The 14,151-nt window shown below is 45.2% G+C and overlaps 1 protein-coding gene across 11 annotated transcripts in view; it reads left to right on the top strand.

Moving 5' to 3' along the window:
• The window catches only part of CACNA1B (calcium voltage-gated channel subunit alpha1 B), a 297,873-nt gene that overhangs the window by 10,588 nt on the left and 273,134 nt on the right, over positions 1-14,151 (top strand). The window lies entirely within an intron of this gene.

Raw genomic sequence — 14,151 nt, 5'->3', positions numbered from 1 at the left:
GTCTGGTTAGTGGTGTAGATTAGGATGCTGTCAGGAAAATACTTGTGTACATATATAAATGTATTCATTAGACACATTATCACTGTATTTCTATTTGTAGTCAGTGTACCTTGTGATATAACAATTGAGAGGCCAAAGGGAATTCTTTCTGTATTGAGAGGAAGAAAATAAATATGCAGGGCTTGATTCTCCTGCTGCTGGGGCTGGGTGTTTAATCAATAGAAACTTCAGTGGAGTCACAAGGAGAATCAGATTTACATGCTTGGAAGCATAGGGGGTACCAGGATGAAAAGAGAATTAGCACAGATGCTACAATTACTTGCACCGACGGTATGTTCTGATTCCTGGTGAGCACTATGCCCTTTTGTGTGTTTAAAAGCAACTAAATAAAAGAAAGTCAAGGCCCTGATTCTAGAAAGGACTTTGGCATGTGGCTTGATTTATCCTTCAGCAAAGCATTCAAGTACACGTTTGAATTCAGCTGACTCCAGTGGTTCTGTACTGAAAGTTAAGGCTGTATGTAAAAGCTGCCTGAATTACAGCCATATTGGTATTAGTTTAGGCATGTGTTAGGTTTTTTTCCATGAACAAGGGTCAGGAATCAAAATAGATATATGGGTTTTGAACTGCCTTGCTATGACTGAGATAGTAAAGTTTTGCAAGAGCAGCTGAAACCTCCTCTATGTCCCATGCTTGTGGCATCACAACCGAGTGTGTGATGCTTATACGTGTGACACCAGCATTTACTGGTGCTGCTGGTGGTTATTGTGAGTGCTGCTTGCAGAGCTGTTTGATCTCAGAGCATAATTGTGGACTATCAGCTTGATTAGACAGCTGGAATAGGAACCCTGTTGCCATCTGCAAACATGCGCAGTCTTTTGAAGTACAATCCTGTTAACGTCAAAGCTGCTGGTTTCCAATGGTGATGCTAGCTGGGCTGTATTGAAATCGTCTTGTACATGGACTTCCCACCAGGCAGGCAGTGCAGGGAAGGCAAAGCGTAAACTGGCCGACACTAAGTCCAAGACTCATCTCCACTGAGGAAATCACAGACCTCTAATCCTATAACTCAAGGGCTGGATTTACAAGGCACTTGAGCTCATGCCCAGTTTTTGGTGTCTGGGGAGTGTGTGTGTGGGGCTACTGAAAATAACAGGTTTACTCATGTGCTTGGTTAGATAAATGTTTTCCTGTGTCTGGGACTGTATTTCCAAACCCAGTAATGAGGTGGAGGGTCCTATAGTAGAGAAATAACACTGAAAGGTCTGCAGCATCACATGGGGAATGGAATTAGTGTTTTCTCTGTAGCCTGTTGTGTTTTGCTCTGCATTTCCTAGATCCTTATTATGTTCTTAGCTCACTCCTGTGTTGCCATGGGTCTGTGCTAGAAAGCAGGAGCCTCCTCTTCCTTGGGCTTCCTTCACTGGCCAGGAATCCTTTCATCTGCCTATTGCCTGGCTCAGTTAACAAGGGGCAGGCTGAGCAAGGCAGATTAGTGGAGACAGACGTGATCCTGGCATTCCACATTGAGACTGCTGAAGAAGAACATTTACTCCTGACAAACCCAACTGTTTCTCCAGGGACAGGGTTTGAGGTGGTGACACAAGTGGGACCTTAAATTTCATTTCTGTGGAAGACAGACTCCGATCAGTGTGTTTCAAAAAAAGATCAGGCAGGTTCTGTGATTTATTCTGGAATAATAAAAAAGGACAGTGCTGAACTAGTACTTAATATGTTCTTATAAATATAGATAGGTAGCACATCAGTTTTTGAAATACCATTTTACTACTCTATCCAAAGCTTCCCTTTGCCATATGTGCAAGATTTCTGCTTGAAAATGTTACTTCATGTTTCCCAGGCAGTGCTGAGCGTTCAGCTCTTAAGCTCAGTTTTGCATTGATCTTCAATGTTACAGAGGGATTTTGATTTCTCTTTTTTAATGTGTAGGCATGAAAGATCATGAAAATGCAGCTCATGGCACCACACGCAGAGCTGTGTACCTGCTAATCCTGTTGAGTGCACATTTGTATTAAGGTAAATGGTGAATGTCGGAAAATCTGATCTCATTTTCAGCTTGTAGCTAAACCCCATGAAAGCCAAGAGAAGCTTTTGCTCTCCTTAACTGTTTCCATAGGAAGGAGGCCAGCCAGTGTCTGGGTGTGTTTTGGAGGAGGCTGTGGGGGAAGGCTCTGCATTTATTGAACTTACCCTTATGTAAATATTACAGTGATCATGCAGTGCCCCTTTCCTCCTGTTTTCCCCAACCCTCTTTTTTCGCTCCTCAATGCGTGGACACCGGCATTACTGATAAATATATTTTTAGTTTACCTGCAATGATGGACATTTTGTTCGTCAAAAATCAGGCAGTAGAACTTGTTAAATTGAGACTAAATCAGGGCCGTGTTACAGGCAGCCAGGATCAATATCCTATTGAGCTAAGCTTGAATCTAACAGATAGTGGCCCAAAATGGCTTGGTTTGCTGTTCCAGAGAACACTCGCTCGGTTTCTTTCCACAACAACGCCGTGGAGGCTGTCTCCTTTACTTTCCAGGAAGCATGCTGATCCGCTGTTAATAGAGGCCATGGAAAATAATAGATTGCTGCTCCTTGAAAGATTTTTTTTTTTTTGGTAATTTTTTTCAGTTGTTTCTTGTAAACTCCTCCAGTTGTAGATGAGTATCGAGGAAAGCTGCCCCGCTGCGATGTGCCTGTTGCTATTGTGAAGACAAGTATGTTTTAGAGCTCCTATTCACTTCCTTGTCACAGTTCTATGGGGTTGCGTTCACTCCAGTGATGACATTACCCATCAGCAGCTCTAAATCACACAAAAGTGCAGTTCCTCAACTGGCTTTGGACGATATGCTCTCAATGCAGTATTCCCAAGGTAGGAGCAAAGGGACTTCTTACTGTGTTGCTGCAACCTGTCTTAGGGTGGAAACCTCACAAGTCTTGGGGACAAGGTTCACCCTACACCTGAACCACTCAGAGGGCAGTGGATGGAGCTATGAGCCTGAATTCGAGGCCTTGAGGTTCAGACCTGTCTGTGTTTGAGTTCATGGGAAGATTTCTTCTGGTGTCCTGGGCCTGAAGGGCTGCTCTTCTGGGTTAAACTACAGACCTCTTCTCTAGCTGGAGATGGTGACTGCTAAGGAGAAGAATGGAGATCAAGGCATGGATGAACCAGTTCTTATCTTCCTGATTCTGAAATTCAGATGTCTAGGGATTTTTGAGAAAAAAATACGGGTCTAATGGCTTTTAAACTGTGTGGCTCAAGGGTACTGTCCTTGGTTGTGTTTTGGGGCCTGTTGACGCCTCTGGCTTCATCATATCCTGGGTAATGTCTCATGTTTTAATTACATACTATAGAAAAGGTGCTGCTTGTCCCTTTTTTTCACCACTAACTACCTGAGATTTCCATTGGTCCTTTCTAGGTTTTGTATACTAAGATCTGGAGAACAGTCATTCCTTTTCCTGCATGCTTATGGTGTTTATGAATCTCCAGCATTTCCCCAGTCAGAGGTTTATGCTGCCCAACCTCCTTTAACACCACTGGTCTATGCTCTTGCTCTGGTCCTTTCCTAGTTCTATCATAGGCAACGACCACAGCCACGTGAAGCGTTTGTCCAGCACCAAGAGTTGCTAAAGCCTGGTATAAATAACTAGAGCACTTGCAAGGATCATGCTCTGTCCTTTATGAGCAGAGTTAGGATTTTTGGCGTTCAATCAGCCTGGCCTAAACACTCTCGAAGAGTCCTGGTAGCTTCTTGAGCCAGTTGGATCAGTTGCCTGCATCTCTGGGTGGGACTGGCAGAGACAGTGTGTGCCAGGACCGGAGCTGCCAAGTGATGTGCACAAAGTCTGTGTGCTGTTACTGATGTCTCAGGCTGTCGGGAACAAATTACAAAAGCTAGAATTATCCTGATTGTCTGGATGACTGAGAAACGTGCTCCTAGCTCCTGGTAATGCTAATAAATTGGAAGGTAACTCATTTAGTAGCATAATAAAGACCTGTTCATCCTTGATGTTAGCTTTGCTAGTTACCAGGATCATCTTAGTATGTGGGCAGTCTGAGATGCTATTCCTGGTACAGTGTATGAGGAGCAGCAGCAGCCTTGCTTGCAGTGCTGACTGTCAAAGGGGTAGGCATAGGAACCATTCAGCCTGCTCTGCGCAGCAGAGGGCCTCTTGAGCCCTCTATGGGCCTCTTATTTTTCAATTCAGGGCGGACATACCTCCTAGATGGGGTGAGATGTGAGCACAGGGGTATTTTAGAAGTCGATGTCTGGTTGAGGGCTGGGATTATTAAATAAAAGACATAGATGCCTATAGTCTCTAGCCTTTTTTTTCTCCACATGCATTCTCCTGTGCCTTCCAAATCTCAAATTAGGATGTCTGAATTATGGGGTCCTGTGTGACTGGTTCTTGTGTGATCCCCAGAACATCTCAATCTTGCCACCTGTAAATAATTATAGAGCAAAATAATTAAAAAAGCAAAACTAAAATGAGATAAAACCCCTCGGATGCCCTGCCAACATCACTTTAGCCGGTGTGCTCGGTGCTTTGTTTAAAAGCTTTAGACCTAGACCCTGGGGAATAAAGGAGGCAAATGCAGATTTCTCTCTGCTTTTATGACATGGAACTTCTGGCACTTGCATGCTAGAAAGCAGAGCTGGGCTGCAACAGGAGTTAGGGAAGTGGATATTTTGAGAGACAAGCCTCGTCTTGATTAGTTTTCACAAGGAAAACAAGTAAGCCTCTTTGTACAGTATGGGTGGTGATGGACTAAGGCTGATTGCTATTAGCACTGTGCATGAGTCATGCCAAGAGCAAAGCCTCTATAGATTTTAATGGAGCTCATCCTCGTTTCAATTTCTTTTATGCTCCAGTGATGGATGGAGACTTGCTGGCTCAGAAGCTAAAGGTACCTTCTGCAATCAAATCAGATAAAAAAAATGGAGAAGGGAAAGGGAATTTACCTGCTTTCCTGAAAGCGAGTGTTAACTGGCAATCTGGCTGGTGTATGGGGGCAGTAACGGAGGAAGGCAAGTAACCAGGCTTTTTTTGAGGCAGAGAAAATGAGTGGTTAGTAACTGGAAGGGAAGAGGGTGTGTGAGGTCTCAGTTTCAACAGTCAAAAATAGTTTGAAGTTCTTCTATTTTCTGTCCCTTGGCCATCTGGGCTCTTGGGGAGCTGAAAAAGCAGTTTCCTTCAAAGGAGATGATGCTGGACAGGGAGGAAGGAATTTTGGGCTCTAATCCCACCTTGGCAGATGTCCCCGCTCCCTTTAATGTGCTGTTACAACCAGTTTTGCCCAGTGGGGCATCAGGATCTTTGTGACTGGAGCTTGCTTTCCCTCTGGGCTTGTTTCACCTATCAAAGGGGGTCCCAGGTCATGCTGAGACTGCTGGAGTGTTAATCAGGGCTCACGTCTTCTGTTGTTACTTGTAGTGGCTTTTGTGCGCTGATTTTGGTGCGGGTGGGAGAGGCAGGTTGAGTTAAGCAGGTGGGTGTGTAATTGTGTGGCTGACTGCTAAATTAGAAGGAGACTTTCCTGAGCAGAGGAGGACTCCGGGCTGTGCTTAGAGGAAGGCTACAGATGGTCACAGACTCTCAGAGGACCTGCAGGCGGGGACAGCCCTTTGCTGGCAGAAGTTATCCTTGAAGCATGGCTCTGCTCTGGTTGTGGCAAACCCAATGTTTCAGGTCAGGGTACTTCTCAAAGGCAAACAGATAATGAGATTGACGTGCTTCTCTCTTACTTTATTAAAAGTGACTGCAAGGTATTGAACACCTGGTCTGTGAAGTGATAAATGATGGTACTGTGCGACAAGAAGCCACAAAGTTGGGGCATAGAAAAATAGCTTTTGTCCGAAGAGAGAGGAAACAAAAGTATTTCTTGACATTTCCATCTTGTGCTGCTTTGAAGCGTTCTGTTCACAGAGGAGAGTGTCAGACACCATCTAAGGGTACTTGCATCTCCCTGGCCCATGGGCCATTGGGCAGCTGTAAAGTAAAAGTGGCCATCCCAAGTGAAAGGGAGGAATGCTTCCACCTCACTGCCAGGGCTCTATCAAAGCCAGGTAGGATCATTAGTCCAGAGAGTATTTTTAGCTTTTTATGGCTCTCAAAGGGAGGCTGGTGACAGGGAAATATTGTCTCTTGTGAGGGAACCAGATGTACCATGCAAAGGCAATTGCAGAGATGGCAGGTTGAGAAGAGGACTCTGGACCTTGTGATCTGCTTTTAATGTCTGATCCTGCCCTAGCAATTGTGTAGTGTGGGCATCTGCTTGACTGCTCTTTTCTAAAGGTGGAAAGCATTGTACACCCATCTGCTGTTACAGCTGGGTGTGAACACTAGCAATTTAAAACCAGAAGAACAAATAAAATTGCAGCTATGAAGTGCTTTAATGTTCATTTTCTCACTGCTTCTCTGTTTTAAACAACCCCAAAACCTGCAAGTCCTCTGTGTGGTGTTGAGTGCTGTCTCATGATTAGATGAGGAGGAGTGGGCAGGATTTCTCAGGCTCTTGTTTCTCAAATGTTGCTTCTGCTGCTGTGTCCCAGTTCCCAAAGGGCCAGCTTTTGACAGCAAAGTGCCTGCTCATCTGAGGTGATAAGAACCTGGCTGCTATTGTTGAAAAGTAGGAGGATTTAGAAAATTAGCCTAGTTTTAATTGTAATTTAATCCCGAGTGCCAGGAACAACAGTGTCACATTAGCACATGCATCCCTGGATCCACAACTCACCCCATGGGTGCTTTGGGACCATTGCCTTTCTCAGGGCTCTCTGAAAACATCAGGGAACCTTAGTGGGGGTGGGAAACTGATCTTGTTTTGTTCTTGCTGAACCACTGACAAGGTGTGTGGGATGTTCTGGCCAGGCCAGAACAGGAGGATGAGTGGCTCAAGGTCTCTGCATAGGTAACCAAACTCTAGGGTCCAGCAGCTGGCATTTGGGTACCTGGAGATGCATTTTGACACCAAGGTTAGAGTCTTTGCTTGACATCTCTGCATTGAAGGATCTGACTGAATTGGCATAGAGGGAAGGGATCCTCTGTGAATGAGTTCAGCAGGATGGATGAAGCAGAGCGTACCTTTTGTCAACTCCTGGCTGCACGGGAAGGCTGCTTTTGTGCCATGGGGAAGCCTGGCAGCTTAGGCTGAGAAAGGAGTCCTTGTGTGGCAGGTGTCAAACCTGTCCTGATCCTCACAAAGGAGCATGGTCACCTAAAAAATGCTCTTCAAATGCATATGAGAGATCTTTCCTTCCTGACTTGGTCAGCATTAGGCAAATCAATGGCTGATAATGAATATAAGGCTTTGTGTCTCCTCCCTCCTCCATTTTCATGTATGCTGGAGGTCAGGAAAATCACCTTTCTTTTGTCTGAATATATGTGCTCAGGGACCTCAGGGCAGGATATTGAGGAAACAGGTCAGGTTTTTCCAGTAGATATGCTTATTCTGTCAGGGCTGGAGAAGATGCCTTGGTTTCAAAAGCTGGCTACAGGGGAGGGTGTGTATGTGTAGGTGGTTCTCATGATCAGCTGAAGACTTTTAAAAGCATCCCTCTGGAGCAAGAAGTTCAGGTCACTCCTGAGTTAAACCCCAGGTTTTAGCCAATAATGGGTTTAGCTGTTGGCTCAGTAAAGTCGGTTCCTGTTGGCCTGTGTCATATTTAGGCAAGGAAAAGATCAGGAGTAGAGGTTGGAGAGGTGCTTCACTGCAAAGGTTGTTCCTTACAGACATTTCTGGAGAAAGGCTGAAGCTGACTTCCCTCCTTTGCACCATTAAACATGTAAAAATTCCCTTTAAGGCTCGGCAAAACAGAAAACACCCGGTATCAGGCTAAGAGTTTAAGAGCATGTTGCTGATCCATGGGGAGATGTAGAAGTGATGGAGTGAAGGACAGAAATGAGCTGTTTGGAGGACACTAAGACTTTCAGCTGCAAAATGTCCCTGTCCTGAAGAGCTCTTGAACTAAACTGATAATCAGAAATACTCAGTTGGATGTAGCTTGGTTCTGGTTCAAAGAGAGCTTAAAAGAACTTAAATTGGAGCTCTGAGCTTATTTTCCATTAAAAAAAGAGGAAGATAGGACTGCTTTTTGGCTTGGTTCTTCATCTCAAACATCCTGGACCATCATCCTCAAATAAAGTTTGGGCATGAGAATTTAGGAGGAAGGCTGTGGAAATGATTAAAGGGTTGAAGAAATGAAAAGGCTGAGAGTTAAAATTAAGAGGGAAGTCTCATAAGGGTGAGACTGATAAAGAAAAGAGAGGAAATCATGTTTCTCTATCTATTTTGGCAAGATTCAAAAAGCATCAGTAAAGAAATTGAAGTTTTAGAACTTCTTTCCTAATGGAAATGTAATTAACTCATGGAACTCAGCAAGAATTTGCTTCAGCTGAAATGGTCTGTTTTGGATCTTGAAACCAAAGGAGCCTAGAGATCATCTACAGATTCACCAGAGGGGAAATGGATTTTTGAAGGAGGATGATTAGGTCCTTTTCCTGGTGCTCCCTGAAATAAGTGAGGTGGAAATGTGACCAGGCTGTTTCATAATTGTCCTTTTCTTTATCTTGTAATTTCTTCTGAATCATGCTGGAGACATGACTCCAGAGCAGCCATTCAGTCTGTTACAGTGAAATACAGCAGTATATGCCAAGGCTAAACTTTGTCTTTTTCTACATGAAACAATATCAACAGGAGTAGTGGTATTCCATCATTTGATGTCTGATTTAAAGATCAAACATCTTGTTGCAAGCTGTGCTGCAGCTGAGAGAGAAACTTCAATACTCCAGTGCAGTGTTAAATGTGCCCTCAAAGGCTGCAAACCTAAGCTTCAGGGAAAGAGCTGGGTTTGAAAACTCTCATTTAAAATGAATCCAAGGTGGTTTCTAATAATATAAATGTCACTTTGATAATGATGTTCTGGTTTTGTAGAGGAGTGAGGTCTGGCACCATCAAGCCAGGTGCTGCTGAAGTGCTGCTGCTCTCTTTCCATGGTGGAACATCCCCTTAACCTTGCTTTGGGAGGAGAGGTATCTCCTCAGCTGTGGTCTCCAACCTTTGCAGGATTTGGATCAGGGAAGAAGATTCTGTCAGGTGAAATTATCATGTCAGAGGGTGGCCCTGTCCTGAATGAGGCTTCAGTAAGACCTGGAAGCACATCCAGCTGTCGGGAGTTGGGCATGGAAGCTCTCATGTTGGGTAGGAGTATTCACTTGTTGCACAGTTTTAACTTCTTTTTCCTCTAGTAATGAGTAAAGTACTGAAATTGGTTAGGTATAATGTAGGAAGATCTGGAAATACCAAACTTGGCTGCTAGTTGTGGAAAAGGTAAGAGCACTCCGTGATCCACTAAGTCTTCTAATAAAACCCACTATTTTTTTATCCTCTCTGGTTACAACATTACAGCTAATTAGAACAGGTATAAAATTATGTTAACCCCTGCTTTTCACAAGAGGTGAAAAGGACAAAGGAAGCTCAGCATGATCCAATTTTCTTGCTTTAATTGGAATGTCTGAAAGAACATGAGTCTGTAGCAGCAGATAATGCTGTGTATGAGACTGATTCAGGATAATACGGTTTCAGTTCTCTTGCCTAGCAGATTGAGCAATGGAGTGGGATTAGGGCGTCCTGTTTTTCTCTTCTCCCCATGTCATTGGCTAAGAAAGGATTTTAGGCCACTGCTTTTTTGGTTTGTGTCCACATTTCTACCTCTTCAAACATGAAGACGAAATGCTGCCCAGATTTGTAATGTACGAGTGAAAACGGCTGGGTGACAGTGTTGAAAAGAAAGGAGTTTAAAATGTCTCAAAAGAAGTAAAAATAAGTCTTTAAAAATGTTGAAATCAAGTGAGGAGAATTTGAATCAGAAGTAAAATAGATGGTAACAGCATAATCTTCTAGAAATGCAGATGCTCACTCACAGTGAGTGGGAGAATCTTGCATGGAGCTCAGTGTTCGTGTACCACGGGGAATGTGTCAAAACGATGGCGTGCCACACAGGGGAAGTTGCAAATGTGGGTGTCTGTCAGATTTTAACCTGAGGAAAGATTGGACCTTTGGGGGAGGTGACATCCTTTGAGTCAAAATGTCCAGAAGTATTGTCACTGATTTGCTAGAGAATAAAAAAAAAGGAGTGGCTTCACTGTTGCTGGAGCAGAAGTGGCTGAATTGGGAAAGGGGAACGACATCCATGGCAAAGTCAGTCTTCAGGGTAGCGTCATGGCTTTAAATTGCTTGAACCATGGGTAGATGAGAAGGTACTGCTCATGGTGCATACAGGGAATGGATAAAAGGGAGAAGCTGAAGTCGTTGCCTGGTGCCTCTTTCCACAAGGGGATGGAGGCTGTCATGTTTTACTGCTGCACAAGCCTCACTTGTTGCTGGGAAAGCAGCACTGCTGGAGCCATCGACTATAACCACTTGCCAGATTCAGCTGCTTGGGTTTCAAAGGCCTGAGCTGAGGAATTGGCCAATGCTATTTGGCATGAAGGAGCCCAGAGAACAAAAGCAACCAGGACCTATGTTTTATTTTCTTCCCTTTGAAACCTGGAAGACCTCCAGCTCATCAAATAGTATTTCTGCTTCTGGTCCCTCCAGAGCTGCCCGCTGGTCTTGTTTGTATGGAAAGGATGAAAACCCCTTCCCTTGTAATTACAAACCTTTTGTCTCTAGTAGTGGTAGGATCAATGTTGTGTGAGGTGGAACATGGGGAAGCAGTGCGCCTTTTCCCCAGGCCACTGTAGCACCTCCTTGTCCATTAGCAGGAACAGAACAGCCCCCCTGCATCTTTGGAAGCCTTTGTTCCTCAGGAGGAAGGTTTGGGTGAGGTTTAATTTCTATCTAATAGCCTGTTAAAATCCTCACATCGTTTCTTTGAGAATGCCATTAAAAATCAATTACATTAATGGGGCTTAGTTGGAGATGCTCTGAAATATGGACAGGATCAAGAAAAGTGACTTTGCAAAACAGGGCCCTTGGTGCTGCAGACATTTGCTCTGCTTGATCTTTCCAGCCATGCGTATGGACCAAGCCAGATCTTTGTTTTCATCAGTTCTGGAGAAGCTGACCTAGCTGTTGATGAACCAGTGGCAAATGACCTACAGCATGCTGTGAACCCACTGCCAGTGGGGTTAGGAGGGAGTAATTCTCTTGCCTCGTTTCAAATGATGCCCCAACAATACAGTTGGGCTGCTTGCTTGAAATTACCCCAGCATCACTATCAGCTCTAGGACCTCCTTCAGGCCTTGGTCATCCAACTCTTGACTGCACAGCAGATACCTGACTCCTTAGACTGTCTGGTACTACTTGCTGCTGACATTGCAGTGTGTCCATGAGCTTATGTTATTGTGTGGCAAATGGTCTGTGTTCTCTGGTCCTGAACAAAAGGACTATCCAGTGGCTGGACACTAAGTGGGGTGAATGGAGATAAGCTTTAATGCATGACTGCCAGCACAGGCTGTTCACTTGGCCCCATGTGGGAAATAACAGCACTGCCCAACTGTGTAAGAGTGTTGAGAGGATGAATGTGTTGGAGCATCCTTAATAATTGTACCCTCCAGTAAGGGAAAACTGACAACAACTTCTGAGAGGTTTGCGAACAAGCTCTTTTGGACATTATGGGGTGGTATCACCCCAGCCTGATGCTCCACAGGTATGAGACGAATACAGTTTGTGAAAGAGGATCCTTACCCGGGGAAAGAGGATTCAAAAGAGTGAGGCTTGATGTTCCTGTGGGAGTGGTGCAGGGAGCGTGCACGGCATGGGGAGGTGAACCATGGGGACACCACATTGTGAGCCTGATCAGGACCTTGTATGATGGAGGGACTGAGAGAACAACATGCACTGTCACTTCCATGGGGTGTGATATAATGGATGCTCAGGGCTCTGCTGGAGGGGGCAGAGAGCCCCTTGCCTCCCCATATAGCTCATTTCTGGCAGTGGTGGTGTTGCTTTGGCTCTGCTGCTCATGTAGGAAGCATGATTGGAGCTGGGATTGCAGTGAATATACTGGGGAAAGCTCTTTACATGGAGCCTGGTGGTGGTAGGATGGCTGGATTGAGACAGGGCTGGGAAGGAGCCTGCAGTAGCCACAGTGACTTGGGTGAAGGGAGAGGGACAGAGCATCTTCACCAGGATACAGACAAGGCCTTTGTGTCCATCCCTGCTGGGCACTTCCCATCATACTTTGAGACTCCTTGCTTTTTTCACAGGAATGCTTGTAGGAAGGGATCTGTGCAATCCAGCTGCCTTGTGCCAGTGTTTCCAAACGGTGTGTGGGCAGCTCAGCTGCAAGCAAGTGGTCTGAGGGACTCAGGCACGAGGCAGAGTCCCGTGGTGTTTGAGCTAAGCGTTAGGCAGTGTATGGGTGTCTCTGTGAGGTGCACGGCAAGCCTACGAGTCTTGAGTATTGCCTCTTGCTCGTAGGAAATTAGTGGCTGTTACTACATGCTCATCCTCCCCAGGAACTATGGGTCATGCTTAGGTCTGCTTTCCTCTTTAGGAATGAGGGGCTTGAGCAAAACCAAAACAACCAAAACACTGGCAGAAATGGGGTGAGGATACACATGGCTGCTCATGTGCCTTGACTGAAGGACTTCCAACGTACAGCTAAAAAGATGCATCCATTGCCTTAGTTAAAGCAGTGATGTAGGGCGACAGGTAGAAAACGGGTAGATCTGGTACCCTTCAACAGAGCTGCATCCTGTGAAAGGGCTTCAGGCAGTGTGTTATCACCTTTCATCTCTCAGGGCTGAGATCTAAGATGGCATGTGAGCTACTTGGGCTCTCTGCCCTCCCTTGGCGCTGCTGCCTGCCTCCTCGTGCAGCCTGTGGGTCATCTGGGGCTTGGCGCACGTTCGACCCCGGAGAGGTGACTTCATGGAGATGATGACTACCCAAAGGTTCAGGCTTTGCTTTTGGAACTCGAGGCTGGATAACTGTGCCTGCCTTTCATGACACCCAAATGGGTGTTGCTGCAGCTCAGGCGTTGGGTAGCCGGCTCCTGCAGTGCCGGGAGCTAAGCTGCAGTCTGTGCTGGATGCAGATCCCCTTCCCTTGTGCTCTGATTAAAACAAATTCAGCCTTGCAAAACCCACCTCTTGCCACTTCCCACCTCATCCGGCCTCAAGGCTGGTTTGTGTGTGTATGTGTGTATGTGAGGAGGTTCACTAAATCCCTGAGCTCAACAGGAGTGTAACCTTGCAGCAGGGAGATGGAAGGGGCGTTGCTTGAGACTAGCCTCAGCCAGACTGACAGTGCAGTGTTCCTGGAAACGAGCTGTGGTTCAGGCAGATACCCGGGAGCTGGGGGATTTTTTTAGCCTGTCTCTTGCTGTTAATTTTCTCCCTGACACTGGGCTGCAATTCCAGGAACCCCGGTTATACTTGAGAGCGCCTCTCAAACATGGAGAAAAGTAATTAAACCTCTCGGGTTTCTCCTTTTTAGAGTGATTGTAGCTCTTCAAATGTAGATTTAAGATGGGGACAAAATGTACAGACTGAGATCTGACATCCTGTTCCAGCACTGAGCAGGTAAATGAAAGGATGAAGAGACTATTCAGAGGGCTCCAGTGCTGCTCCCAGAGCAAAGAGATATGGTTAGTTGCCGCCAGGTGCCTTTCTTACTGTTCCACTCTTCTCCCCCCATAGTTAAGCAGTTAATTTTAGCTGTTTGATAGGTATGGAAATGTATGTGGTGTAACTGCTTCGGTTGTCCAAATAGCTGTTATTTTGCCTTGCTTGTAGCTCTGAAAAATCAAGGAAATTGTTCTATGCCATGCATGAGCACTGAAAGAACCAAGTTTCAGATGAAAAGCACATTAAAAAGACAAGACAATTGGGTAAAATGAAGAGTAATATTTTTGCCTTATCTGGATTAAGAAAATTTTGTAAGCTTTTAACGTTCTCAATAACTTCAGTTTTATTTGGGAAATTAAAATGGAACATCTTTCCAAGCAGAAAAGGCCAGACTCGAAAGGTTTCGACTGAACAACGTTGACATGCAAAATGTTCTCCATGTTCCCTTCCTTCAAGCAAACGTTTTGGCAAACTTGGCATGAGCTACTCAAGTGTTGTGGTTGACCTAAATCTGGGGGGACTGTGTGTGTGTGGGAATTCAGCAAAAATTAGTCAGCAAAATTC

Source organism: Pezoporus occidentalis, unplaced genomic scaffold (genome assembly GCF_034315485.1).
Source record: "Pezoporus occidentalis ecotype Australia unplaced genomic scaffold, CSIRO_AGI_Poc_V1 ctg64, whole genome shotgun sequence".
Taxonomy (NCBI): domain Eukaryota; kingdom Metazoa; phylum Chordata; class Aves; order Psittaciformes; family Psittacidae; genus Pezoporus; species Pezoporus occidentalis.
This window is presented reverse-complemented; position numbering and strand designations above follow the sequence as displayed.